Source organism: Aquila chrysaetos, chromosome 5, assembly GCF_900496995.4.
Source record: "Aquila chrysaetos chrysaetos chromosome 5, bAquChr1.4, whole genome shotgun sequence".
In the NCBI taxonomy this organism is placed as follows: Eukaryota; Metazoa; Chordata; class Aves; order Accipitriformes; family Accipitridae; genus Aquila; species Aquila chrysaetos.
In genome coordinates, this window is record NC_044008.1 from 8728540 (window position 1) to 8755209 (window position 26670).

The 26670-nt window shown below is 42.4% G+C and overlaps 1 protein-coding gene and 1 long non-coding RNA gene across 6 annotated transcripts in view; one reads left to right on the top strand and one right to left on the bottom strand.

Moving 5' to 3' along the window:
• Positions 1 to 21544, bottom strand: part of GRM3 (glutamate metabotropic receptor 3) — a 107077-nt gene extending 85533 nt beyond the window's left edge. For 2 of the 5 annotated variants that reach the window (XM_030015560.1, XM_030015559.1), the window contains exon 1: positions 21451 to 21543. The gene's annotated coding sequence lies outside the window, so the exon portion shown is untranslated. Of the gene's footprint in view, positions 1 to 20614; positions 20957 to 21450 lie in introns of those variants that run through there. The other 3 variants (XM_030015563.2, XM_030015561.2, XM_030015562.1) reach the window with 2 other exon arrangements.
• On the top strand, positions 21545 to 24895 carry LOC115341931. The gene is made up of 3 exons (XR_003923579.1): positions 21545 to 21650; positions 22732 to 23341; positions 23748 to 24895. It is a non-coding gene; the product is annotated as an uncharacterized LOC115341931 (long non-coding RNA).
• The last annotated feature ends 1775 nt before the right edge of the window (positions 24896 to 26670 follow it).

The following is a 26670-nucleotide window of genomic DNA, read 5'->3' on the forward strand; positions in this document are numbered from 1 at the left end:
ACTGGTCTGTAGAAGAAGTTCTGCTGGATTTGCCACAGCAATCTGCCAGACAGAATATTGCCAGCCAAGTGTTAAAAATATGAGCACATTAAAGGTATTGAGAATTCCGACTGATCCAGCGCTCTATGCAGATGAGCCTGCAAAGTGCATTTTCTTTTACCTGACTTGAGTTTACTCAGTGGAATAACAGCCTGTGAGCTAAAAATAGCTCACAGAAATAGAAAATGCTTTCTCCTCGGCATTGTCTGTATTCCTCACTTGCTGGATGTTGAGCTGCTATTCGTTTCTGTGGCAAGTCTGTGCAAGGAAATTATGTTGAATATCCAATGGAGAATTAGCAGGTGGATTGGAGATCAAAGGTTGTCTGCTCTGCTTAATATCTGCGGCATTTCTCAACTCTCAGGACCAAACCAAACCAAAAAATCATCCAGGAAAAAGGCTGTTAATTGGCCAGATAAAACCCATGATCTGTGGGCAAAATCCACATCTTTGAGTAAATTATGGAGGGGAACATTGAAATTGCAGAGCTCAGATGTATGATACAAGCTATGGATAAAACTTTATGAAATTACAGTCTTTGATGTCATCTTAATAATCTTCAGCTGCTTGTTCATCTGTATTTGTGGAAAACATAGCCTTAACTCTTTTGATTCATTAAGCTCTTCTCTTTTTAAAAAGATCAGTAACATCCTTAATATTCTCCTAGGGCTGTTTTGCTTGAATATTACATATTTATTTGTCAAAGACAGATGTCCAGTATTATGAAATGTCTAGCCTAATATCACACATTTTTTTTAACATGACATGACATTAGAACTGAATAATTTTTAGACATGAGTTCTGTACCTCTAGTCATCCATTGACAGCTGGGATTTATTTTAAAAATATGTTAACTCTGGACTGGAGCAGTTTAAGAACAGTTTGGACCTAGTAATATATGACTCATAAGGAGAGTTGTTTCCTTGTTCTGTAAGTATTTTTTGACCGATTTAAGCAGTAAATACACAGCCTGATGAGACATAAACAAAGGTTTGTCTATGAAAACAGCCCCCTTAGTCTTCTTAGCTACATCTATGAACACAATAAAGTTAGTGCTGGTGGATTTGTGAATTCAAATGCTATGAAAGGATAACTTGGTCTGCTTCCCTGATGTTTATGGTGCTGTAACTCAAAAGTATTTCAGTGAAAATCAGTGGAGACCCTTCAATTTCATGCTGAAGAGACATTTTCATCTGTAAAGACAGCAAAAATGGACATTCCTAACCACAGCAGGAATATGTTAATACTAAATTCCAATTTTTGTAATGCAGTCCTAGAGAAGGATAACCAAGTCATCAAAACCAGTAGTGCAACAGCATCATCCTGGCAGGTCAGTATTGGGGACCAGTACTAGCGGGGCAGGGCTACGTGCAGTCCCTGTGTAGGTCCAGTGGCTGCCTGTATGGTAACTAGTCCTCTGCCAATTAACAGATACTGATGGAAGGGTGTGTGTGCGGGGGATTATAGACCCTTGAACATAAAGCGGTGAAAAGGGGAAAGATTTCCCCAAATCCCTGAACACCAACGCGTAAATACAACCCAGGCTATAAGGATTGAGTGATACAGATGGTGTATCGTCTTAAGGTTCAGCAGGGGTGTGTACTTGTAATTGTTGCTATTACCTGGTTATGCCACTCAAAGTCAGAAGGACCATCTTGAACTAATAAGTAGGACAATCTGAATATGTAAAGGAAAGAACCGTATTAACCCAAATCATGCCAGGGAAGCAATTCTATTTCTGATTGCGGTGAAGACCCATCTAACAGATGATGGATGTTATAATGGCCTTGTCCTGATCCTGTTAATAGTCCTGTCTTTGGGGGGGACTAAAGTCAGCTGGCTTAGTTAGAGAGGAGAAAATCAAGCGGGTGGGGAAATCTTTGCAAGATTACGGCACACGGGAATCTCCAGGAAGCTTTCACAGCCCGAGGAAAGACTTCCCCTAGCTCTAATTGAGCCAACCTCAGAATGAGAGACACTGCTAAGTGCAGCAGGGGAGGAGGAGGAATAAAAGGTAGGTTTGAGGAGGAGAAAGGAGTACACGAGGGAAATCATGAGAATCCACTCCTGGGGGCTATAAGACTCAGATTCATGCTGGTTTATGCAGAAGGGGCAAAGTCTAGCCTTTTATCAGAGAGCTTCAAATGCATGACAGCTTTTAACAGAAGACAGCAAAGGCTAAAGAAAGAAAAGAAAGAACTCAACCCACCAGTCACTGAATTTGAACTAAACTAAACTCTGGTGAACCCTGCCAGGGAATGTGTGCTCAAAAAGGAAATCAGGGGACCTGAGGTCTCAGGAACTCTTGACTCGAGGAGGAAGAGCAGGTATTTATGATACTGCAAACGCCTCTACACAAAAACCTTGAGTCTAGCAGAAGTCACTTTCTGACAGCATCACTTGGAAGGAAGTGTATTTGCTTTAATTTGTGCAGTGTAACCTCCTCCACACTCAAACCACAGAAGCTCTGAGCCCAATTCAGCTTTATGAACAGGAAGCAGTGTTTTAGTTTAAGAATGTTAAGTTTTTGGCTTAGGAAATTGTTGGTTCAGTCCTTATTATAACCAAGATGAAAGTTATCATATATGCATGGTATGTAAACTGAGAAGACTTTGCATATTTGAATACTTTAATATTGGACCGAAGTGTTGACACTATGAGATGATTGGAAGAATAAATTAATATTTTCAGAAAGGTCTGAAATGCAAATCTTTCAAATCAACAAGATCAAGATGAACAGTGAGCCTAGACTTGAATGCTTGCCAGGTTTTCTAATAATTTTTTTTTCCCCTCACTTAGCACAGTTTTAATTTGGCATCCCTGAAGATTATAGATAGCTAATTCACAGATCTACTGACTTTAAAGGCACAGGGGCCATAATGACCTTCTAGCTTGATCTCTCGTATAAAGCAAGCAAAAGGACTTCCCTGTATTAATTCCCACTTCAAGTCTAATAGTTTAACACTAAGAACTTAAGAACCTATGGACTGGGTTAAAACAAAGACCTCTGTAGCCCATGTCTGTCACTATTCAGTCTCTGACAGAGGTTGTCAGTGTACACTTAGGGAAGCATACGTGTAACACCACATATATAGAGTGATCCTTTTGGTAATGTCCTTTGATGACAAGTTTTTAAAAAACTTTGCATCTCTTGAAGTTTCAGATGGCAAAAAATCCCCATCAGCATAAGTAAGTTGTTGCTTTTGCATGTGGTAAAAAAGTTAAATCTCAGTGGAAAGGCAAACTCTGAATTCTGAGAGAGAAAATTCCCTTTGCAAGATAAACTTATCTCCAAATAATAAAGATGGTATCTTAGGGTATCAGGCACATTTTTGCCTTCCTCCTACTGAGGATCTCATGTTGCAGAGTGATTTCCTTTTTGGAAGAGATGCAGAGCAGACTCTTGTGGAAATAACTGAGGGAGGACAACCTGGCAAAGACCAGAGAAAAAACAGCAGCACCAGGTTTTCCTCTCTTGCTGATACAGCACTTTGTTCGAGGTCAGTCACAGAGCAGGCTCTGACTAAAATTATGACTAAAATTTCAGTCATGCAAGAAACACAGATAAAACTGAGCCTTGCCTGCTGGAGTTCTATCTTAGACATTTAGGTGAGATTCTTTTAACCAAACAGCCAGATTACATGTTCCTGCATCTGATCTGGTTATTCAAAGGTCCCTTTATAGTCAGTTTACAGAAAAAAACCAAAACATTTTTTGGACATGATTCCTCTCTTTCTATAGTAGATGTCTAAACCAGGTCAGTTGAATGACTCCTTAAAAGTGTAATTCTTCTTTTTATCATCAAATATATTTTCCAAAGATGTAGACCTCCTCACTGTGGCTGTCTCTGTCTTCATGCTATGTCTGCTGAGATAAATTCCACCCTCAGATGCTTCTTTTCCTTGATTTGAACAAAGAATAAGGTTGTGGAGTGAAAGGACTGAAAGAAGTCCCAATTCCTGGGTAGTCACAGAAGTGGTGAAAAGTGCAACAGATCACTACAGATACTCTCCTTTTTTCCCTCACAAAGCCCACAACCTCATTCTGACCTGGTGAAAGGGAGATTATCTCATAGAAGGGACAGGGGAGGAAGACTGCTTGTTCTTCCAGACATCTGAGTGGGAGTCAAGGCAGTTTGGTCTTTACGAGGGATATGAGGCAAATAAAATATTATCTTCACTGTTGGTATTAATCACAAGAAGAAGGACTTAATATAAATACATGTATTTGTTTTGAAGCGGAAAGGACTACTTGCTTGCTTGGAAAAGTTTTTATGTGATGTAAGTCTGATGTAAGTCTGAAGTGTCTGAGATGAAATGCATTTATTTGGTTAACTGCAAGGAGTTCGCTGGGAGACTAAATGATATGAAGTTCAGACCTAAAGGCAAAACAATTAGCATAGTTGTGCAATCAACTGAGCCTTTACAATTGCTCTCCACGCACTTGGTTGGGCTGGAGTCACACATGACCCCAAGGGCTCGGGGCACAAGGTTCCCAGCGCTACAGACAGCGGGAGGCTTGTGGGCAAGAGCGAGGAGACAACTGCCTACGTGCCAGGCACAGATCCAGATCATATTGTACTCTCTACAGGCCCAAAGGTCCTCCAGCACATTGTAGTTCTACTCCAGAGGAATGTGTCTGAGCTGAGAAAATAAGCCTGGTTTGTAATTTCAGGTATTCTTCTCTGCTGTCACTCTGAAAAAGTCAGGGTCTTAGAAGCTAGAGAGGACCAGCTCTTGACACAAGAGGCAGGAAGGAATTTGGTAGACGATCTGTCCATAGTCTGGAGGTTCTAAGAAAATTTCAGGGAGGAAAGTGGCTTAGAAGCGTCTGAAGGATGTCATTAAGCTGTGTGCCTGGGTCCTGCGGTGAAATAGGAGGGTTAGACAAACAGAGGAAGAGCTTCAGGCCCTGGAGCATGGCTGACAGTCAGCAATGAGGACAACAAGCATGGAAAAGCCTGCACATATCTCTGGCCACCAGGCACTGCAAAGGTCTTTCCCTCTCTCTCAGCAAGAGGGAAGCAAAGTGGCCCTGGCACCAAGTGGAGGCTGAGCATGGACCAGGAAAATACTGTAGTGAATCTCCTCAGTGAAGAAATACCCGCCAGCCCAAGGTTTAGCCAAGGCTGCTGCCTCCAGGTAGCTTTGCTAGAGAAGACCAAGCCCTAGTGAAGAGCAATGAACAAGGAGGATGAAGTGTTACCAGTAACTGTTTACTTGGGAAAGGTTTTGAGCTGATTTGTTTTCTTTTCATAAATCAACTTAGGAAGCACAGTGACTCTTAACCATCTGAGTCAGTCTGGGAGGTTTTATTGATCATAGTAGAATAGTTCACCGATAGAAAAATATTATCAGAGAAAAATAGACATTTCTGCCATTCTCAATAACTTTTTCATCAACCCCTTTTCATCAGCCATAGCTCTTTCTTTTACTTACACCTGTTTTCTTTTCAAATGAGTATTATTTTCATCACCAAACACTGAGTCCTTTACTCTGATAGAACCTAAATGTTTTCTTTAATGAGCATAAGAGATAACAATGAATCATGTTAATCATTAGTTGGAACCATCATGCAACAAGAACTCAATTCTATTTAAAACCCACTTAATGCATGGGCTGAAGTTTGTCATCTCACTAAGGAACGTAAGATTATTTGGTGCTACAACTTAGAAAGGAAGCATTATCCCACTGACAAGATTGTGCCAAAAATCGGAAAGAAATGCTTTCCTTTGGAACACACCACACTAGTTGCACAAACAGCGTAAAACATGTCTTGGTTCCTATTGCTTAATGCTAAAAACTGTAACAAAATCTCCCTGTAATAGGTGACAAAATAAAAAAACTCAATCTTAGGACTCTGGTTGTTCCACAAGCATTACTTTGAGTCTTTCCAGTGCCAATGAATGTTTCATGGTTTGACGGCCAGTTCACCAGACTGGAAGCTGTCTCAGACTGAGAAGTGGGCCAGTTTCAGAAAACTTGAGAAATCATAGACAGACTGGCAGTTTTCCAGATCCCATCAGCAGTCTCAGGTTCATCACAGATATGTCCAGACCAGATTGTAAGCAAAGCTGTATTAAGTTCAGGAGGTGAGAAATTGATTGGGATGAAAGGAGAACTTTGGCTGTAGTCATTAGCTAAAGCAGAAATGAACTTAAACTGCAAAAATAAATGTTTAGGCTAGATACGAGGCAAAATGTTCTCATCATAAAGGTAATGAGGCACAGGGACATGCTACCTGGCAAAGCTGTGGAGTCTCCGCCATCAGAAGTTTTCGGGAAAACAATAATCTTTTTTCAGAAGTGACACAATAATCCTGACTCTGCTTTGGGGCGGTAGATAGACTGAATTGTTTCTTCCGGCCTTATTTATGATGCACAACCCCCATATTTCCCATATTTACAAGCTGTCTCTGTCCTCGGAGCTTGTAACTGCAGTTACACTGATTTACACTAGTTGGGGGATTGGGATAACATGTTCATGACTCATGTTCTCATGCCATCAACTCCTCAGCAGCTTCCCGCTGGTGACGACCAAGCTCAGAGTCAGAGTGCAGTATCCAGGCTCAATTAGACAGGCTAGTGAGCGTGCCTGAAGGAAATACCTTATTGCAATGCAAGGATTTTGCTGCAAAGTCCTCTCTACTGCTTGAGTAAGGATATGGGAAGCAAGCAGGCTGACATTTGAAAACCTGAAACCGCAGATCTTATTGATCTCTTGAAGCTGTTAAATGATTGAAGTGCAGTACACCGGACAAATTGAACAGCATTGCCAGTTGGTGTAACACAGAGCAGCTCCATTGACTTTGTTGCTAATTTATCAGTCTAGGATTTGACCCACTGAATCCTGAATTAAGTTTTTATATATTCGTGCACTATTTATACTGTATGACAAATCAATACCTTTTTATTGTTCACCTGATTTAGGATGGATAAAAGGAATATTTCAGTATTCTCCAGGGTCAATGCAGAGGGGCCTTGAATGATGAAAGATACAGTAGTTTTTGAACGGAAGAAAAATTTCAGGGTAGAAAGGAAAGAGTGTAATCTAGGCTAAATATCTTTTCTATCAGTGATATGAATAATGCATTTTTTTTCACAAACTCACAACAAAACATAATGTCCTTTTAGAAGATGACATATAATTCTTTATCTCTCTTTAAGAAAGAGTTATTAATTTTGAAAAATCTTCTTTCTGAATTTCTTTGCATTTTGTATGAGCCATGAAACCTCCAAGGAATTATTTGAATTTCAATACTGTTTCACACTTTTATTAAAATATACTCTAACCCTGCTTCAGTAATTAACATGAAGATAGGGCCCTTATTTCTAACAACTGAAATCTCTCAGTTATTTCAGATTTTCCTTAAGTATACTTTTGATTAAATAATTACTGGGTAACAGTATTAACAATTTGTCTATGATAGGGAACATACCACAAATTTCCTACTCACGTTTCTGCAGTTTATGCTTTTGCCAAACTGTTTTATGAGTATTTATTAAAGATGACACCTTGAGTTAATAACATAAGATACCCACTAGTTTCATAATCATCACTGCAGTGCAGAAAGCATTAGAGTTACAGTAGTTCTGCATTGACGACATCAACAGATTTACTGCATTCATTTTCTTATGCAAATATTCTAAAAACATACATTACTTTATAACCTTATATAGTGGGTTGCCTACACATGAGGCTATCAGAGCCTATCAACATGCAGAGCAGACTTTAAAGTTGATGGTGCAAGTCGTGCTGTGCCTTCCTTTCTTCTTTCTCTGTTGTCCTAGTATTAGAGTTCATTTAATGTTTTTTGGAGACACATACACTTCTGCACAGTCCCTACAGTAAGAGGCGGGACTGCTAATGGTCTCTACACTACAGACTACCTTGCTATCTGTACCGAAGATGATGCAGCATGCTGCTGCTCCTAGAGTAGAGCAGGAACTGAATAGACACTCATAACGAGTCTGTGTGTGAATTAAGCAGAAACTTGTCCTGTGTTCTCTCCCTGCACACACACCTGACCTGCCTCTGCATGGCAGCGCTACTTCTCTCTTGCAGGACAACCTTGTTTGCTCCTGAAATTTGTCCATTTTTTTCCCTCTTCCCCGAGAGAAACATGTTGCTCTCTGCTCTTACTGCTTCTGCTTCACCTCAGGAAGGGAGCCGTGGGAGCTCTGCTTTGCTGGCAGATGTCTAGACTGTCTCCTAGGGAGGTAGATGTTTGCAATAGAGAGTGCTATGTTGCAAGATCCTGGGGTAGGAACCCTGAATGATGTTCAGGTCACTTAGAGAAGAAGAGGGTTGGAAGGGACCCTGAAAGGTCTTGATCTTCCATTGCTATTACGCAACTCAGGATCAACTTTACTTATGTGTTATCTAACTTATGTCTTGGCTAGCTTGTTTTTAAACATCTTTGGTGATAGGAACTTCCTAGACTTCCCAGCAGTTTATTTTGTTGCTCCACACTCCATACCGTTAAAAGCTTTTCCTGAGGCCTAGTCTTCCGTGTGACAATTTAAGCCTGTTACTTACCTCTGATAAGTCTATTTTTTCACACCTCTAATTCTTCTTGTTGATATTCTCTAGACTTTGTCTCAGTGATTTATATTTCTTCTTAAACCATAATACTCAAAACTGGGCACCATACTCCAAATGTGTGCCTACTAGTGTTGAGTAGAGAGTAATGTTTACATTCCATAGCTTGCAGACAGTATTCCTATTTATTAATCCCAGTAGGAAATTCCCCTTTTCACAATGATATGACACCATGGTGTTGAGTCATCCTCTGCTTCTGACCTTCCGTAGCCTTACATCCATTTCTGTTGAACTGCTACCTTGCCTGTTGCTCATCTTCCCATATTTGTGGTAATACCTATGTGAATAATTTTATGGTGAGCCTACTTTCCTCCAACGGTTGTTTTGGGAGCCAGAATCTGGCAATATTAAAGTGTAGCTGATCTGAAAAAAACATTGCTTTCTGGAACTTTGAAGACATGATAGTCAAGTTAGCTATCAATAACTCCCTGTCTTCTACTTATCAGGTAAACAGGTAGTCAGCTGCACATCAAAATAATGTAAAAATTAATATGTAATAGTAGTCAGCAATCAGCAATCAATTTTAGAACAATTCTTTTGGGTCAGGTACAATCAAGACCACTTTCATAGGCCATTCATAGACCTATGCATAATTTACAGAATTATAGCTTAATTAAAAATGGAGAGTATCTAGAATTGATACAGATGGAGAATGCATTCACATTAATCTTATTGAAAGAGTTTGAGTTTTATTTTAGGAAAAGAGCAGTACAGAGAGTTCCAGTCACATCTTGAAGTCCTTCTGCTACTGCTGTCATGGAAGTTTTCCTTGAGAAAGGACTATAGTATTCAAGACCTGCATTTCAAGTGAATTCCTTTATTAATAAATAAACATAGGTGAATTAATACATGCAAAAAAATTTTGGCAGGGATAATAATGGAAACAAATAGAAAAAATGTTGAATGGATTAGCACACTTAATCGGTCTTATGTTGCCTAATGAACAATTAGCCTAGTGTTTAATCCCCCTCGATCCATTCATTTTTGCAGCTCTTACTCTCTAAAGATAAACACGGATGATTCAAAATGTGCTTTTGTTTTTGAAACTACTTATATTAGAATTACATTGTAATCATTGGCATGGAAACCATGTTATAAATGGGAATGGACAAAAATGGGACATGCTAGAGCACCTATTAGTTGGTGCTTTAAAAAAAGTGTTGCAAAAAAACTTGCAGCACTCTAAAATAGGACTGAGATGACTCCTGTTGATTAAATATAGATAACTCTTTACATGGAAGCTGTTTTTTAAGGCCTTGGGAACACACTGTTGACCATCCGATAGGTGGCATTGCAATGCTAGCCTCTGCTGACCATGATCAGACAGTGTATCTTTGGTACTTATCTTACTTAACATGATCTAGGTTCAAGAGACAACATACCTGATGAGTACTCGGGATTGCTAAATGCTGAATGCACGTTTACCAGTGGAGGGAAAAAGCATCAAGCTGCATCCCACTGGTTGCCTGAATGTGCCCCCCTGTGTCTTTCTATCCCAGACTGTAAAAGAGTTCTCCCTCACATGGAGACCAACCTTCTCCTTCACTCAGTACATCCAAGCAGTGTTTATTTAGCAGTGCCAGTGTGACCAAGTTACACAGAGGGTGGAGGACAGGGACTGCTCTCATGCATAATGGTGTACTCTGGTAGAGTCATGCCAGTTAAATCTTCAAAGCAGCTGCTTACCTGTTCAGTGGGAATTCAGGGCTTGGAAGTTAATGGTCAGGAACTAATGAGTTGGACTGGATGTGTTTTAATTTACTAAGATATATTAAAACAACATGTTGATTAGTTTGAAGGCCAGAGGGGACTTTTTTTTGTTGCAATGTTAAGGTGCTCCATGAATTGCTACAGATACTTCAGTGACTGCTTTTTATTTTTTTCTTCCTTTCTGAGGCTTTTTTTTTTTGGTAGTAACTACTACTCTCATAATATGCATGAACCTAACACCTGCAAAAGGTTCTCGAAGGAGCCTTTGGGACAAGTACCTGTGGCAGCTCCATTAGGACCCCTCTCACGTTACCCGTGTCCTAGCCAGTTTGGGATACATTTTAGGATGGCCAGGGAAAAGTTTGAGTCTTAATAAAAGAAGAGAAATTAAACAAGAGCGGCACAAAGCGTGTCTAGGGGGCATGAAGTTCTGGATTCTTGCCTAATGCCACATTCATCAGGCTTAATGTAGATGAACTCTGTGTAGGTTTGCCAGCAGCAAAGTCGAACTTCTCATTTGAGACTTTCTGACGCATTGCTCTGCAGTTATGATCCTGAAAGCATGAACAGCTTCTGCTTTTTCATGGGCCTATAGCTGGAATACCCAAACAAATACTGATCCCGTATTTGTTTCCATCATTCAGCTCTGCAACATTCGTTGGTATATTTTATGGCTGGAGTTGGTCTGGAGGCTTCTCTTCTACAAACTCTCCCAGGGAGCTTTTCTTTGACTTGTGGACAATCAGGCTGCTAGCTGAAGTTAGGGATCATGATGGTCACTTCATACTAAACATGCTAGACACGTGTCATGCTAAACATGATACATGCTAGACAATGCAGCAGTTAAGCATCCCTCTGTTTAGTAATGATTGAACCAAAAGAAGCCATCACCCATACAGATGCCTCTGGCAAAGACAAAGCAACAGGTTGTTCAAACTACCTAAGAAATTTTCTTCTGAAATGTTAATGTGGATGTGAAGGCTGACGATTTTTGGTTGGAGTTGTATGTGTTTGCGAACTAGAAATGACGAGAAGCAGTCAAGGAAAAATGTAGCAAATTGGAAGGTGACAGGACAAGGACATCACTATGATTCTGTGAGGCTCCTGAGGGCTCTTTGGGCAAAATGCTGGCTGCAGTGAGGCTTGGAGCATAGAACAAAGAAATAGAACAAAGGATTTCTTTGAGGAATGTTGTATTCAAGTCAAGTGAAGTCAAGCCATTTGCTAGCTGTACTCATCTTTTGGGTATGGGTCCAAATGGCTGACTGGAGAAGGTCCAAAGGAAAACAACAAGAATAACAAGATTCTAAAAAAAGCACGTGCCTAAAAGAAGAGCAGTTATTTCATTGAGTCAGGAGGAGATGACTGAGGGGAACATTACATAAATGAATGTCAAAAAGCCAAAATCTAATCTCTTTGCTATATAAAAGGCTGGAATGGGAAGGAAAGTACTAAATTACTTCTGATTTCCATAGCAGTGAGGACAAGCTTGATAGGCTTGGTTGCAAAAAGTGGGATTTAGTTAAACTTTTGGAGACCTTTTGTCCATAAGAACAGTGAAGCACAGGCACGTACTGTTGCAGGAGAGTGTGAAATCTCTGTGTTGCAGATTTTAAGGGAATCATTCAACAAATATTAGTTAATAAAGACTTAGAGATAGTTTATGGTATCTTTGCAGGGGGAGATGGATCAGATTAAGTCCTTACTGGTGTCATTATCCGTGGAACTATAAATGCTGCGCTCAGGAAAATAGAACATTGTGTACAATCTTTGAAAATGAAGAAGCTTACATAAAAAAGGCCTCTTTCTATCCACTTCTACCCTAATGGATACTGCACCCTTTCAGGATAAGTTCTAATTGGGACCTTGTGCCCTCGCCAGGAAATCACAGGGACTAAGAAACCCTATTAGTCTCTGCAGCTGCTCCCTGGACATTGATTTAAGGTATCTAGGTCTAAATGGAGCTATTTGTCTACTTCCTTCCTTAAAACTGGTGAATGTGGAATAGACAGGCAGACTGAAAGGAGAATGTGGAGACTTGACTCTACCGTCTTACCTACTGGCCAAAATACCTAGATCAGTGACATTTTAGTGAGTGGGAACATCTCCCACAGATAAGCAGACAACAGAGCATTGCTGGGTCACACCAGTCCCTGCTGCTACAACTGGATGCTTCAATTTACATTTCACCCTTTGGCCAAGAAACCTGGGCTTCAAGTCATCTTCCAGCTCCCAGGAGCTGGCGTTACTTCCAGACTAGGTTCTTCTTCCTTTCTTCATACTAAATAATGCCACCAGGAATATGTTTTGATACTCGAGGTATTAGCATTAACCTCTAAGCTTTGTCCTGGATATCTGCTTCTGGGAAAAATCTTGGTAAGATCGACTGATATCATTGAGAAATTTATAGTCCTTAGAAATCTCAAAAATATCAATGAAACAATAAAAAGAAATCAATCTTTATCTATTCATCAGAGGACTCTAATGTTGTTGAAGTGCCTGATATTTCCAATAGTCTTTCAAATGGTCTCTGAAACTGTTAAAATAGACACCTTTCCCACATTTTCTTTCTCTGCCTTTCACAAGTGATGGTTCTTTTAACCTCCTTCTCTCCTCTTTGTTTGCTTAGAGGATCAAAGCTTTTTTATTTATTTCTTTTTCCTCCCAAACAGTTTCTGGAGTGTTAAAAAGCACCACCAGTATACTGAGTTTACATTACAAACAAGTTAAAATTCCCAGTCTGTCAGAGCTTTTCTCCTAGGATACCAAGGAAAGCAAAGTTCAGCGAAACTGCACAATTAATTGGAGATCACTTCTGAGTGAAGAAGAAAAGGTTGTTTTAAGCAGAGCTATTCTCTTCTTGGACATTTAAAGTCCACTTTAGAAAGCAAAATTATTATTCTCTGAAAGTTATCTCCCTTTATTTGTATTCCTGGAGCTACCCCATTAGGTCATCTTCCCTTTTCACTCATAAAATCATCTTAATGAATCGACTGTGGGATTAGCCATATGTAAATACATCCTTATTGACAGCCACATTGACAAGTGAATGGATTAAAAAGGGCATGGACTGCATGTTGCTTTTGCTAGAACAGCAGTCGTTTTTGTTCTGCTTTCAAGACCCTGAGGCAGACAGCTTATTTCTTGGTTATGAAGAAAGTGCTCTTTTTCAAGGTAAACGTATCTTGTAAAAATGGTAAGATAAAGAAGCATGTGCTGGATGGTTTAAGAATATTTGGCTGAAGCAGACTTCAGTGTTGATCTACCATTCCCACACAGACAATTGCTACCCTTTTCTCAACTTTTGAGAGCAAAGACTGGCCTGATAACTCAATGTAGTGCATCAGTCCCATGTGGGATGGGCTTGCACCTTTTTAAGAAAATGCGCTGTCTGTTATTGTTGGGGGTCTTCTAAACCCCTGAAGGTTGCAAGGAAGAAAGTGGGCAAACACTATTAAGACAGCCCAACAGAATATACTGAAAACAGTTGCAAGGTAGGTTTGACAAGTGTACTTTAGTGTGTTCTTATAACGTTTGGAAAAAAGTGATAAGAAGATTCCTATAAACTTTGTAAATTTTCTGCTAAAATGTCATTCTGTGGTAGCATTTTGTGGACAAGGATTTCATAATGAGGAAAAGCAGACCCTTATTACTCTCTACGCAAATAATGTGCTGTACAGACCAGCATCATAAGGTATCCTTTTCACACAATTTTGCTAAAGTTTAATCCAATATTACTACATTGATGTCCCATGTGGGTGGTTTTCCCCCCCTGCTTTTTACAAGGCAGAGTTAAATACTGGTAAAATACCTCTGTTATAAGGTAAAATCAAGATCTTTCATCTGTTGTATACTGAAACATCTGGAACCTTTTGCAATGGAACCAAATTAGGTGTCAGTTGACATACAGTGAAGATGTCTTTCTGACTGACTGAACATTAGTAAAAATGCCATTAAAAATCTATGATAAAAAGCCAAAAAGTCTATGGCCGTATTCTCAACTGGTGACACTCAACACTCAGATAAATGCATAATCCCACTGAAAATTAGAATGAGTTTTTTCAAAACTCCCTCATCATGGCAAAACCAATTATATTTTTTCATAAAATATCAAATTTTCAGTGTTCTTGCAGATAAAGATAATTTTTGACATTTCTTATCCATGTAAGCTGATTCAAGGAAACAAACTGTTCTAACACCTCAGAACAAAACTCTCCATGTCTTACTGCACAGTATCTTTATCTTTTTCTTTGCTTCCATCCTTTTGTCTGTTTATCTGTTTTCTCTTCTTACAAAAATATACAGAAGTGAGGGAAGAAATAAATAAATCATTCTATGAGTTCTGGAAACATTCCCAAAATGTACCTCTTGATTTTTATCAGATCTCTGGCTATGTGATTCTAACAGCAGGGCAGTCAATTTCTGCTAAGTATCACAAATGTAATGTAATATTTTCAAACGCTAGCAGAATGATGTCTTGTCATGCTTTCCTAATAATTTCTTCACTCAATGATGCAACCACTGTGAATGAAATTAATAACAATATGAATATATAAAAATTATAAAATAATACTGAAATTGCTAGGCAGTAAGTACCAGCTCAGCCAAAGACCTCCTATAAAACATCCATGTAGAAATGTACACTCAAGCACAGCTGCAAGTCTCCCATCAGGAAGGGATGGCACATACAAGCTGGAGCCGGTATGGGATCTAAGGGGCCTTAATCACAGCTACATTATATCAAAAAGACAACCATCCTGATGCTGTGAGCTGTACATTAAAATGGACAAGAACTGCAATGCATACTCTACATAAGATAGTCAAGGTGAACAAGGTCAAGAGTGGTCTAGCAGCCTTCGGAGAACACAGCAGCTTTCTATAGGGCTCCATTCCTCACCAGGGAGGAGGAGTGTAGCTGGCCCTTAGGACCCCTTTAGTCCCATAGCAGAGGACTGGGGTTGCCTGACAGCTCCTGCACCATCACAGCCCTGCTGTTACCTGTCCGTGGAGCAGGAAGCCACACCACTGATGAAACAATATTTGGGGATTTTTAGGGATGAAAATGTTAGGAATAAATTTAGGGATAAATTTTAGGAATTTAGGGATAAAAAAATATTTTGTACAGTTTTCAAACCCCTTTCAAATGGTGTCCCATCCTATGCTTCATAGTTTGGTGTAATGGTCGTTGGTTTGACCACATAGTATTCAATGACTGTCGCAAACCTCTAAAGTTCCCGAGTGCTAGATTTGGCATCTGACACGCTAGTTTTGCTGGAAGAGGTTTACAGAGTCGCGCCATACAATCAGGCAGCCCCTTGTTGGCCACTTATCTCAGCCAGCCTCTTTGCAGGGCTAATTCCAGAGAAGAATCCCAATACTGCCAAATCTCAGACTCAGTAAATTGCCTGCAGCATCCTCCTTCGCAGGCTGCACGGTAATATCTCAGTCAGCCTAACAACATGTGCTTTTGAGGACCAGCCACCACAAACCAGAGAGGCTTTGCAGAGCCCCAGGTTATGCAGTTATACTGTTATGGTAACCTCTCCAGATGCAGCATTTAGGTAACACAAATATTGTCCCCAGTTTGAGTGTGGACTCGTTAGTGGAGCTTTCCATGAGTGTGGAAGCTAATGTATGAATCTTTCTATATTTCTCAGCTGAGGGTACACTCAGTCACTACATCCTGCACACTTTCTTTTTGCTTTGTTTTCCACCAGCATGTCATCTTCTAGACAAAAGTTTTTCCCAGCTTTCTGGTTCCCTTCAGCTCCTTCCTCCTGGCTAGCCCAGGCCCTGCCTCCTCCTCTGTACCAGTGGGAGGTGACTTCCCCATACCACCCATCCCCTCTGCTCCTCTTTTCTTTCCTTTTTTTGGCAGTCCTTGCTTCCAGCCTTTGTCAGTGCTTTTCCTCTGATTTCATCTCAGTCCTAAATCTTTCATTTTTCTTCCTTATTTTTTCTTCCCTTTGTCCTCTCCTCAAGCACCCCTCATTTTCTCAAGAGCAGTCCTGTTTCTTCTCACTTTCATACTCTACCTCTTCTTCTCAGCACCTCCCCTCTCAGGTGCCCTGTTCCTTAAGGGGTACTCTAAGCTAACATATTCATCCTTCTTCCCACAAATACCTTCCTTTTAACACACCAATTCTCCTAATACAGTTCTGACCTATAAATTTTCTGGCTTTGTGGTCACCCACTGAGCTTTTGTGTGCCCTTGCTTGGTTTTCCTCTGCAATCTGACAATCTCTCCTTTGACTTCCTAAGAGACCCCATCAATCTGCTTCTGCCTCCTTTGGTTTTACTGCACTGTCTCTGGATTTTACCCGAAGCCCATGCATGACTACAAGTTTCCTCTCCCTCCGTTTCTAAAGGATATGCTTAATTTGTCAGTGTGTGCTCATTGTATGCTAATACCTGCTAAGACTTCTTGGCCACTATGGACTTTAAAATTCTCTTACATTCTGCCTCTCTACCTAGCTTCTTTATCTTTCTTACTACTTCAAATTACCATGGGAAAAATCAGCTCTGTGACATTTTCTCTCCCAGCTTACCCTTTCCTACATCTCTGATGCTGTTCCCTTCCTTAGTCAGTATGCTTGAATTTGCCTATTATGCCCTTTTTTGTCTTCGCAACTTTTTTTCTTCTCTAGTCCCTTTTCTAATGGAGATTTTCAAGGTCTCAGCATCCACCAAAAGTGTGCTCCAAGTTCCCATTTCATCCATGAAATGTTCATCACCAATTCCCTCTATACACCTTGCTTGAGGCATATTTGATATAGTTTATATACTTGATCATCATCCTGTATCCCTTTGGATGTGCTGGGAAAGGGACTTTCAAGGTCAAGGTCATCAGTACTATCAAGGTCAAACCGCTTGCCAGACTTTAAAGCGCTCTGAAGGAAGGCTGCCTCAGTAACTGGGGTTAAGACTATGCCTTTACATGCGGTTAAGTTGGGTCTTAGAAGGTCTGGAAAAGCTTCTGCACTGCTGCTTAGGTTTTTGAGACAACCTATTGATTTACATGAGTAGCCCATATGTTCCTATATAATCAGTACAATTGCTAAGTACACAAACGCTCCCATAATCTCAGCATAGCTATGAACAATAGCATGATAATAGTTCCAACTACATCATTTTATATTTGAGAGGGCAACATGAGATAAAAGCAATATAGTTCTACAGCCTTTTTTGTGTAATTTGCTATAGCTCTAGTAAATTCTCTTCTTTTTGACTTTAATAGGTTCATAGTGATTTACCCCCTATGAAAATTTGCTGCATTGCTTTGGAAAGACAGCTAGAAACAAGTCAGTATATTCCTTGCAGTATTTTTGAAAAACAGAACATCCCTGAAATAAAATGTCCAAAACCCTCATAAGACAATAGGTAAGACATCAAATTCATTTAGGTCACACACTAGATTCTAGGCTTACCTGAAAACAGAACCAATTGCACTAATCTGTAATAGTTAAAACACTTCTGACAATGAACTTTTTGTCTCAATGGAAATATCTGACAATTGCACTGAGGCTGTTCCCAGACTTCATTGTGCCCAGGAGAAATTCCTATTTTTTTTGTCATTTTACTCCTGCTACTAAAACAAACTCATGATTTTCAAGCCAATCTGTATTTTCAGAAGTTGAAATGTGTCCCAGATTTTTCTGTGACTTCAGATTATCACAGTGAAAGTTGACCTTACTAAGTTCATAGCCAGGAACAGTCACAGGCAGAGATTTAGGAAGATGGCACCAGCCAGAGACTACGCTCCTTCCCTGTCACCTTTGGAGATGAGGTCCACCACCGCTGTGCTCTGGACATTCAGCGCCGGGTGCAGGGGCAGGGTGGCTAATCATCCTTCTGGTCACCCCTTCTCTTTGGCTGTGGATACCCCTCAATTGCAAATGCAACCCACCCAGGGAGTAAAGCACAACCTTATTCTCCACACTAGTAGAGAGCAAGAAGACAATCTTCCTTTTAACTCTCTGACCTGGACTAAGTTCTTGATTAAGCTTTAAACCAGCTGTCAGTTTTATGTCAACAAGCAGAAAAAAAACCAGTCAATATTACATGATCTTCTTCACAAGAGCTTATGTAGCTTAATGTAGTTATACATATTCACACACAAACTGTAATGCTGTCTGATCCTGAAGTGTGCCAAGCAACTCTGTGTTGTTCTGTGGCATCCTGAGAGTGATAGTATTCCTAGCATTTTATCAGCCAGAAAAATTCATACTAACTGATCGATAACTATAGTACAACAAGTTGGAAGAAACAAGGTGCAAAAATCCTGATAAATATTCTATAGGGCTTTGGAAACAGCTTTCAAAAACTGAACAGACAGTGAAGTCCCTTCTGCAGGATGCTGTTGGTAAGTTCAACAGCCTCATAGACAGGATCTTGTACCCCGTAAAAGCTTTAGGGTGGATTCTCAAATCACACTGCTAAACCAGACTCTTGGTGGGTACACACTTCATGAGACCCTACCGAATTCTTGTAGACAAATAGAGAATTTAGCCCACCAGGTTTCAAAGTAAAATTGCAATTTGACCCCAACATAAGTGACACTAGAATCAGGTCATTCAGGTCTTATAGTATTCTATATGGGACTCTGTGACCTTCAGAATGATTTACGTTCTGTAGGACACGTCCATGGGAGAGTTGTGTTTGCACAAAACGTCCAAATAGCTCTTTCTTTAAATGCTACTTTCTTCATTTCCAAATTCAGCTCCACTTATGTAACACAGACCACTGAACTGAATGATGCCACTATTTGTAATGTATTTCTTTTCTTTTGGCTTTCCAGCCTGATTTAGTACTTTGCTTTGTCACAATTTAATTAAGTGTAAAAACATTAAGTGAATCCACAAAGATACTTTACTCCTGCATCTTGCTTTAGATTCACTGTTTCAATGATAAAATTAGAATTTTACTCCTAGACAAGGTGTCAACATTTGCCTAAAAACTTTATTTGTAGAACCTTATAAGTAGGTCATCAGCATAAGTAACACAGACAAACATCAACAGCGATTGGAAAAGCATCTTGGCTCTGGGACGAAAGTCTTGTTTTCATGTACTTGATACCAATTCCATTTTGCTTGTTTTTAAGTTACAGAACAGTAAAGCAATTGGTGGATTTTCCATTTTGAAGTGTGTTTTATGTTTTATATGTATTGAGAGTGGCAGTGGAAGGCATCATTCTTCAAAAAGAGCAACAAGCAAAAAAGCCACAGAAATTAAAGTATGAAATATTCTAGTGGAGGACAAATTAGCTTGCATTGCTCTTCAAGTAATAATTTTTTTAAGAAGGATTTGCATGCATTGTTACTGATTTCCCTCAAAGAGTAAACATTACAAATGTACAATTTTTCTATTACTCTAATAGCGAATAGAAGTAGCTTAATGTGCAATTTTCCCCAATATAACTGGGGAACTTACGTTTTCTTGAAATACTTGCGTTTATCAACATAAACAACAGCAGAAGTCGTAATGATTTAGGTGTATTTGAAGAAAATTAAAAAAGTAATTTTCCTAACATATGTATTTGATCAGGTGGGTTGTGTGCTTTTCAAATTGTTTTCATGCATATTTAATCAATGTGAAACATACACTTATGCAAGCTGAAATAGGTATCAGTCTGTGTCCCAGGCTGTTCTCTTTCACAGTCTTCTGGTGGAGATTTTTTAAAGCTGAATTAATTATTTAAAAAATGAACTAAAATCATCTTTCGCAGGTGGCATAAACCAAGAAAAAGCCAAAGAACTCACAAACTACCAGCAAATCCTTAGTTCGGTTCAATGCAGTATCGGTAAGATGCCTAGTTTTTCAAGAATTTCTTGGTTTTTGTCAAGATTGCTGAAATACAGGGATGTATGCATAAAATGATCCATGGAAATACTACGATAACCTGAGGAGGAAAAGCCCCCAAAATCCAACACCCCCCCAAATCCTACCTACACACTGGCATTGGGATACACTTTCTCACACCCACATGTGTATCTCAGCAGATATGTGTGCCTCACACACACACAGATGAAAGATATGTACCCACAGACCTCTAGCTCTACACAGAGTTAGATTAACACTGTCTAGGAATAAAACCACATTCCTATGAATCTATACATATAATACATCTATATGCATCCAAGCAAACACAAGCATAGATATGTAGACATACACACCCAGAGACATAGGAACATAGGCAAGGCACATACGTAGGCACAAACGACTCTAGAAGCACACACATATACCTATACAGCTGGATGCATACTCACATGGACAGATAGATATACAGGCATATATGAGGGAGAGTTTACATTGGCTCTATCATCCCTGCTAATTTCTCCTTTCTTTTTGAAGCCTTCCAATTTTAGGATCCTGGAGTAAGCCAGGTCCCTGCCGGGGAGATACCTCAGGAGGAGCAAGGCACTTCCAGTTTCTTTAAGGTTCCCCACCTGTCTCCCCCTCTCTCCCAGCAGCAGATCCAGGGAGATGAGCTGGGTACCCAGCACAGCTCTCCCAGCTGCTGGCTTGGCACTTTCCACCCCAGCTTAAGGAAGCGTATAGGACGGCAAGCTTAAGATCTCCTCCCTTCACCCCCAAAGCCTGCCTCTGCGGGAGCAGGAACCTCTGGGCAACATCTGGACACAGCTGCTTTACCCCGGGCGAGCCAGCCCCTTTCTGCCCACCCCCCGCCCAGCTGCGGACTACGGGGATCCCCCTGCACCCTACCTGCCCTCTGCAGGTGTGAAAGCCCTTGCCCCCCCCCCGCTTCTCCTGGCCCCCGACTCCCGTCAGCAAACCTCTTTGCAAACCACCATTCCAAACTTTTTCTGCGGCTGCATGACCCGCAATTCCCCGGGCAGCGGCTGCAGCTCGTCGGGAGGGCAGGGCCGGGGGGGGGGGGGGGGTGTGTGCGGGTTGCAGGGACCCAGGATGCAGGGATGGAAGCTGCAGGGTGTGGGATGTGAGGACTGGGATGAGAGGAGGGCTGGGATGAGGGATGCAGGGATGCGAGGACCTGGATGCACGGATCCCAGACGCAGGATGCAGGGAGCGGGATGTGGGATGCAGGGACCGGGACGCGGGATGCCGGTGCCCAGCTCCTTACCGTGCGATGGATGTAGGTCCCGGCGAGGGTCTCCAGCTGCTCCCGGGCATCCCGATGTGCTCGTTAAACATCCACCGGGGAGTCTCACCCCCCCCCCAAACTTGTGTGAGCTGCCTCCTCTGGGAACAGTCACGCTTTCTCCCCCCCACCTTGGATGGGATCCCGATGGAAACTCATCGAGGCCTCCTAAGCGGTCGGAGGTAAGGCTGGCAGGGAGGAGGACTAGAAGGGGGCAACGGGAGGCAGAGGCTGTGATCACCAGGCAATGCTCCCCTTCCCTTCCCCTCTCCTCTGGAGCACCCCCTTCCCGTTCCTCCGAGCAACTTTGGCTCGCCTCGACCAGGCAGCGCCTGGGACCGGCGCTGGTAATTGGGGTCCCTTTTCGCAGCCTGGCATCTTTCTAGATTTCTTCTCCTTTCCGGGCAAAGGGGATTGGTGCAAAGCTTTAAATTAGGAGGCGACCTAGAGTTGCAAAGGCAAGGAGGGAGAGCCGGCTGGCATTTGCAGACCGCCTCCCCCGGCTCTCGGGGCGTGCGATAGCTCTGCAGCCGGCGCTGCGCGGAGGGACCGGCTGAGGCTTTATTCCTACCATTTATTCATTTACCGCCTTTCTAGTTCTAACTTTGAAGCTGCCTATTGCTCTCGGCACGGCCGGGAGCGGGGCTGAGGACGGAGGAGAGCCGCTTTCCCCACGCTGCGGGGCTGCGCGGCGCGGAGCTGCCCGCGGCTGTTTAACTGCGCCGGCAGCGCGGGCAGGAGCGCAGCCCGGTCCCGGGGGGGAGGACACGAAGTACGGGGGGGGGGGGACGGGGACGACGGGACACGGGGACGCTGCTGTCGCCTGGCAACCCCGCATCCCTGCCCCGAGCATCCCTCCCCCAGCGCCCTGATTGGACGGGGCCCGCGGGAGGGATGGGGCGGACGGACGGACGGACGGACGGACACGGGCCCCTCCGAGGAGGCTGCGCCCTGGCACTGCGACTTGTCGCATCCTCGAAAAGCCGGGAGCGGGCAGGGGGGACTGAGAGCAGTTCAGGGTGTTGTGTCACCGTCCTCCTGCCTTCGCTCTTCCAGCTGGCTTGATAAATTTGCTTCTGCTCTACATCTCCTAGAAAAAGAACGTATTTGTGTATATACGTATACAGATAGATACAAAATATACAAATATATGTGTTTATATAGAGATGCATATCAGTAAACGTAGATATTCTATACATGCTATCTGTATTATCTATATTCTTTGTGTTATCTCTCTATATTCTAACACTCCCATATGGGAAGACGGAAGAAAAATAGTTACTGGGGAAAGATCACTCCAGAGTGCAGCAAAGCCGGATGCAAAAGGAAAAAAGACAGCTACACTTTGTGTTATATATGTCTGAAAACCAAAGGTTTACATCACCTGGAGTGTTAACAGGAGGTCGTGGTCCTAAAGAGAGAATTAAACACCATGAGGTGAGTGAGTTGTAACAGTCAGTGAGGGTGGATGCATTGACTTCAGAGAGGGTGAGTTTAAGCTGTGCTGCATGGGGAACCGCTGATATTACATGTGGCTTCATTGCTCATTCTTTGCTATGGGGGACAGCCAGCAGCTGCTTCTCGCTGTTTGAGTGTAGTATGGAGAGGGTGTCCATAAAACCCCAATACCGCCCTTTCCATCACAGCTCCGGTTGGGACACTGTGAATTTCTCACCTCTAACTCTTCAGCAGGGAGAAAGCCATCATCCACTTCTCCCTGAATTCTTCCCCCCACCTTTGGACTTGCCCCCAGCCCAGCTCCCATCAGTGTACCATCAGTGCTCGGGTAAAGCAAGGAAAGAGGCACTGCAGTCAGGAGCTGCAATCCAACAACTCACATGGGGCCACTATTGTTTCAGCAGCCATGGTTCTGGTAAGGAATTAAGCCAAAGTAAAGTGAAATAAACAACAAAAAAAAATCTGTTTCTGCTTTTTAATATTTTATGTTAAGTTATTTAACATCTGCTTGCTTTTGTGATCTACCCATTACATTTGAGCTACTTGGATAATTTTATAAGAGTTTTTTCCTTGGAAGCCAAGGACATTCACTAAGATGTGCATGTTAAACTGTTTCATTAAGGACTTCAAAGTTAAGCAGGGAGCAAAATGAAAGAGTCCAGTTTCCCTCAGGTTTACCCTACTGTAATTTGGATTAAAATGTACATGAGACATTGCAGTAACATCAGGGTAAACTGGAATGAATAGGAAATCAGTCCCATGTCTTTTAAATCATAGCACAATTTGACAAAGAGGTCTGGAATACTATTTTTTTTTCACAGCCTTGCAGGCTGATTGCCAGAAAAGACTAGTGGAATAAAGGATCTGATTCTGCATTGCCTTGTACACAGCAGTCATGGCTCAAAGTGAGTATGAAAGTAACTTTTTGGTTGGGTAGGATATAAAACCCACTATGTATGAAATTGGTCACCACAGGCACCAAGTGGAATTTGGCTGAGACGTATTGTGTGCTTTGCAGCAGGCCACTTAGAAGCAAGGAGGTGACCTGGTCATTCATGCCTTGGCTTTGAGAAGCATCCTTGGAACGGATGTTTCACTCTTTTTCCATGCCTGCTGCTGTGCAATGTCTGATAACGGTTCCTAGCACTGCTACTACTTGCATTTACACCTGATTTATGGCTACTGAGAAGCAGGAAAAGAAACCTGACCAGCCAACCAAGCTGTAGGCAAAGGCACAAGGGTTTCAGTCCCACTTTCTGCCAGTGCGCTTCCTCAGCTGGCTCTCCTAGCACAACGGGGTCTCATTTTAGCCACAGGAGAACTTACCCAGTCATCCCGAAGCAGGATTCTGGAGACCTTATTTCAGTGTATCACTCTGCCAGAACCATCTCTATTTTTGTAGGGACAACAACTGCGCCTCCATTCCCTTTTGGGATAGCGTGTGCTACATCCAGAGGGTGTTGTGAAGATGCAGTCCCGTACTGAGCATGTGTTTTTCAGACAGTCGGATCCTGGGAGTTATGGGTACACACAGTGGTACGATGCAGGGCAATCCAAACATCTCAGTGAAGCCCTGTGCTAAGCCGTGTTTGGGTGTTACTGGGCAAATTACTCACTTGAGGCTAAATTGTGCACCTTGCGCTACACTTGATTGTAGATATATCCCTAGTTAGACACAGCAATCAGGCAATATAAGTTCTGCCAGGGGACAGCTTTGAGAAAACAATCAACAGCCCTCAATGACTTTGACCTGGATCCAAAGAAGGAGTCTTAATATGAAATGTATTTATTTATTTATTTTCTGCCTCTGACACAAAGATGTTAAAGCAGCATTAAAAGTTTCTGAAATAGGAAAATTTTGCCTTTGTGTATTATCTGTTAGTGAAATAATAGTTATAGCTAGTTAAAAGATAGATTCCTTTCAAATTGAGTTCCCACATCACACCAGGTTGAGTTCGTAGAAAGCTTTGATGAGCAGAGGAATTTGGTTTTACAAATTCATGAATGTGATTAATTAACAGGCTTACCACCACAAATAAACAGATGCGTATCTTTTTCTTACATGGAATTTTAGCACGAGCCTCAAGATTGTACACATGGGAACTTTCCAATTTTACGTTTGATGGCAAGATACTGTTCCAGGAAAACACTTTGCAGGGTTCCCTAACTTGCTAGAAGCAGCTGTTTTGAGACACGCTCAAGTTATTTGCTGATTAAAGCCTAAAGCGATGCTTTAGAAAAATTGCAAGTGTGCATGTACAGCAAGCGAGTGATCTATGGATTGGGCCCAGCCTACTTGAATAATTCATGAGGCCTGTGATCTTTCCTCCTTTCCTGGGGACCTTACAGAAATGGACAGGGAATAGGGCCATGGATCAATGAGTTTTTTCTAGCAAATTTCTCCCTGCCACCTGATTTCCAGCAGCTCTGCAGCTCCTTCCTTTGCTTCTGACTGGGCATAATCCCACTCTGCGGCAGTTGTCCTGAGCTAACGGTTGTGGTCATCACCACAGGACCAAGCCTGGCATATCTCAGTGGTTTGGGGCACACATCAGCAACACCTAGAGATGATATGCTCTCCTGGGAGTCTGCCAACCCCAGGGCACAAAACACCAGTTCGATGGAACAGGAGGGCTACTCTCCCATTTTTGGGTAGCCACAGGGGTGTAGATGTGTCTTCAAAACACTATGGCCGTGGTGGTCTCCATCTTTGGAGATACAAAGGCAAAAAGTTTATAGGGGCTGATGCAGAGATCTACAAAGCCCCACACTGTCTGGCTCATCCCTACCTGCCTATTGTAGGTGACACTGACATACTCCAAAGCAACAACTCAACAGCACGGGGCTTTCAGAGGTACATGTCCCCCATCTGGTAGTTCCTAGGGGAGATCCACAGCTATGAAAAGTGTAAGGGGTGTCACTCTGTCATACTCATGGGCCTCATGGATCACCATGGAAAATTAGGCACTGTTGTGGTGGGTTGACCCTGGCTGGACACCAGGTGCCCACAAAAGTTGCTCTATTACTCCCCCTCCTCAAATGGAGAGGGGAGAGAAAACATAATGAAAGCCTCATGGGTCGAGATAAGGACAGGGAGAGATCACTCACCAGTTACCGTCATGGGCAAACCAGATTCAACTTGGGGAAAATTAATTTATTGCCAATCAAACCAGAGTAGGGCAATGAGAAATAAAACCAAATCTTAAAACACCTTCCTCCCACCCCTCGCTTCTTCCTGGGCACAGCTTCACTCCCAAATTCTCAACCTAACCCCCCCAGCAGCACAGGGGGATTGGGAATGGGGATTGGTGTCAGTTCATCACACGTTGTCTCTGCCCCTTCATCCTCTTCAGGGACAGGACTCATCACACTCTTCTCCTGCTCCAGCGTGGGTCCCCCGCGGGGTCACAAGTCCTGCCAGCAAACCTGCTCCAGCGTGGGCTCCTCTCTCCACGGGGCCACAGGTCCTGCCAGGAGCCTGCTCCAGCGCGGGCTTCCCACGGGGTCACAGCCTCCTTCGGGCATCCCCCTGCTCCGGCGTGGGGTCCTCTCTCCCCGGGCTGCAGGTGGAGATCTGCTCCCCCGTGGACCTCCCTGGGCTGCAGGGGGACAGCCTGCCTCACCGTGGTCTTCCCCACGGGCTGCAGGGGAATCTCTGCTCCGGCGCCTGGAGCATCTCCTCCCCCTCCTTCTGCACTGACCTGGGGGTCTGCAGGGCTGTTTCTCTCACATGTTCTCACTTCT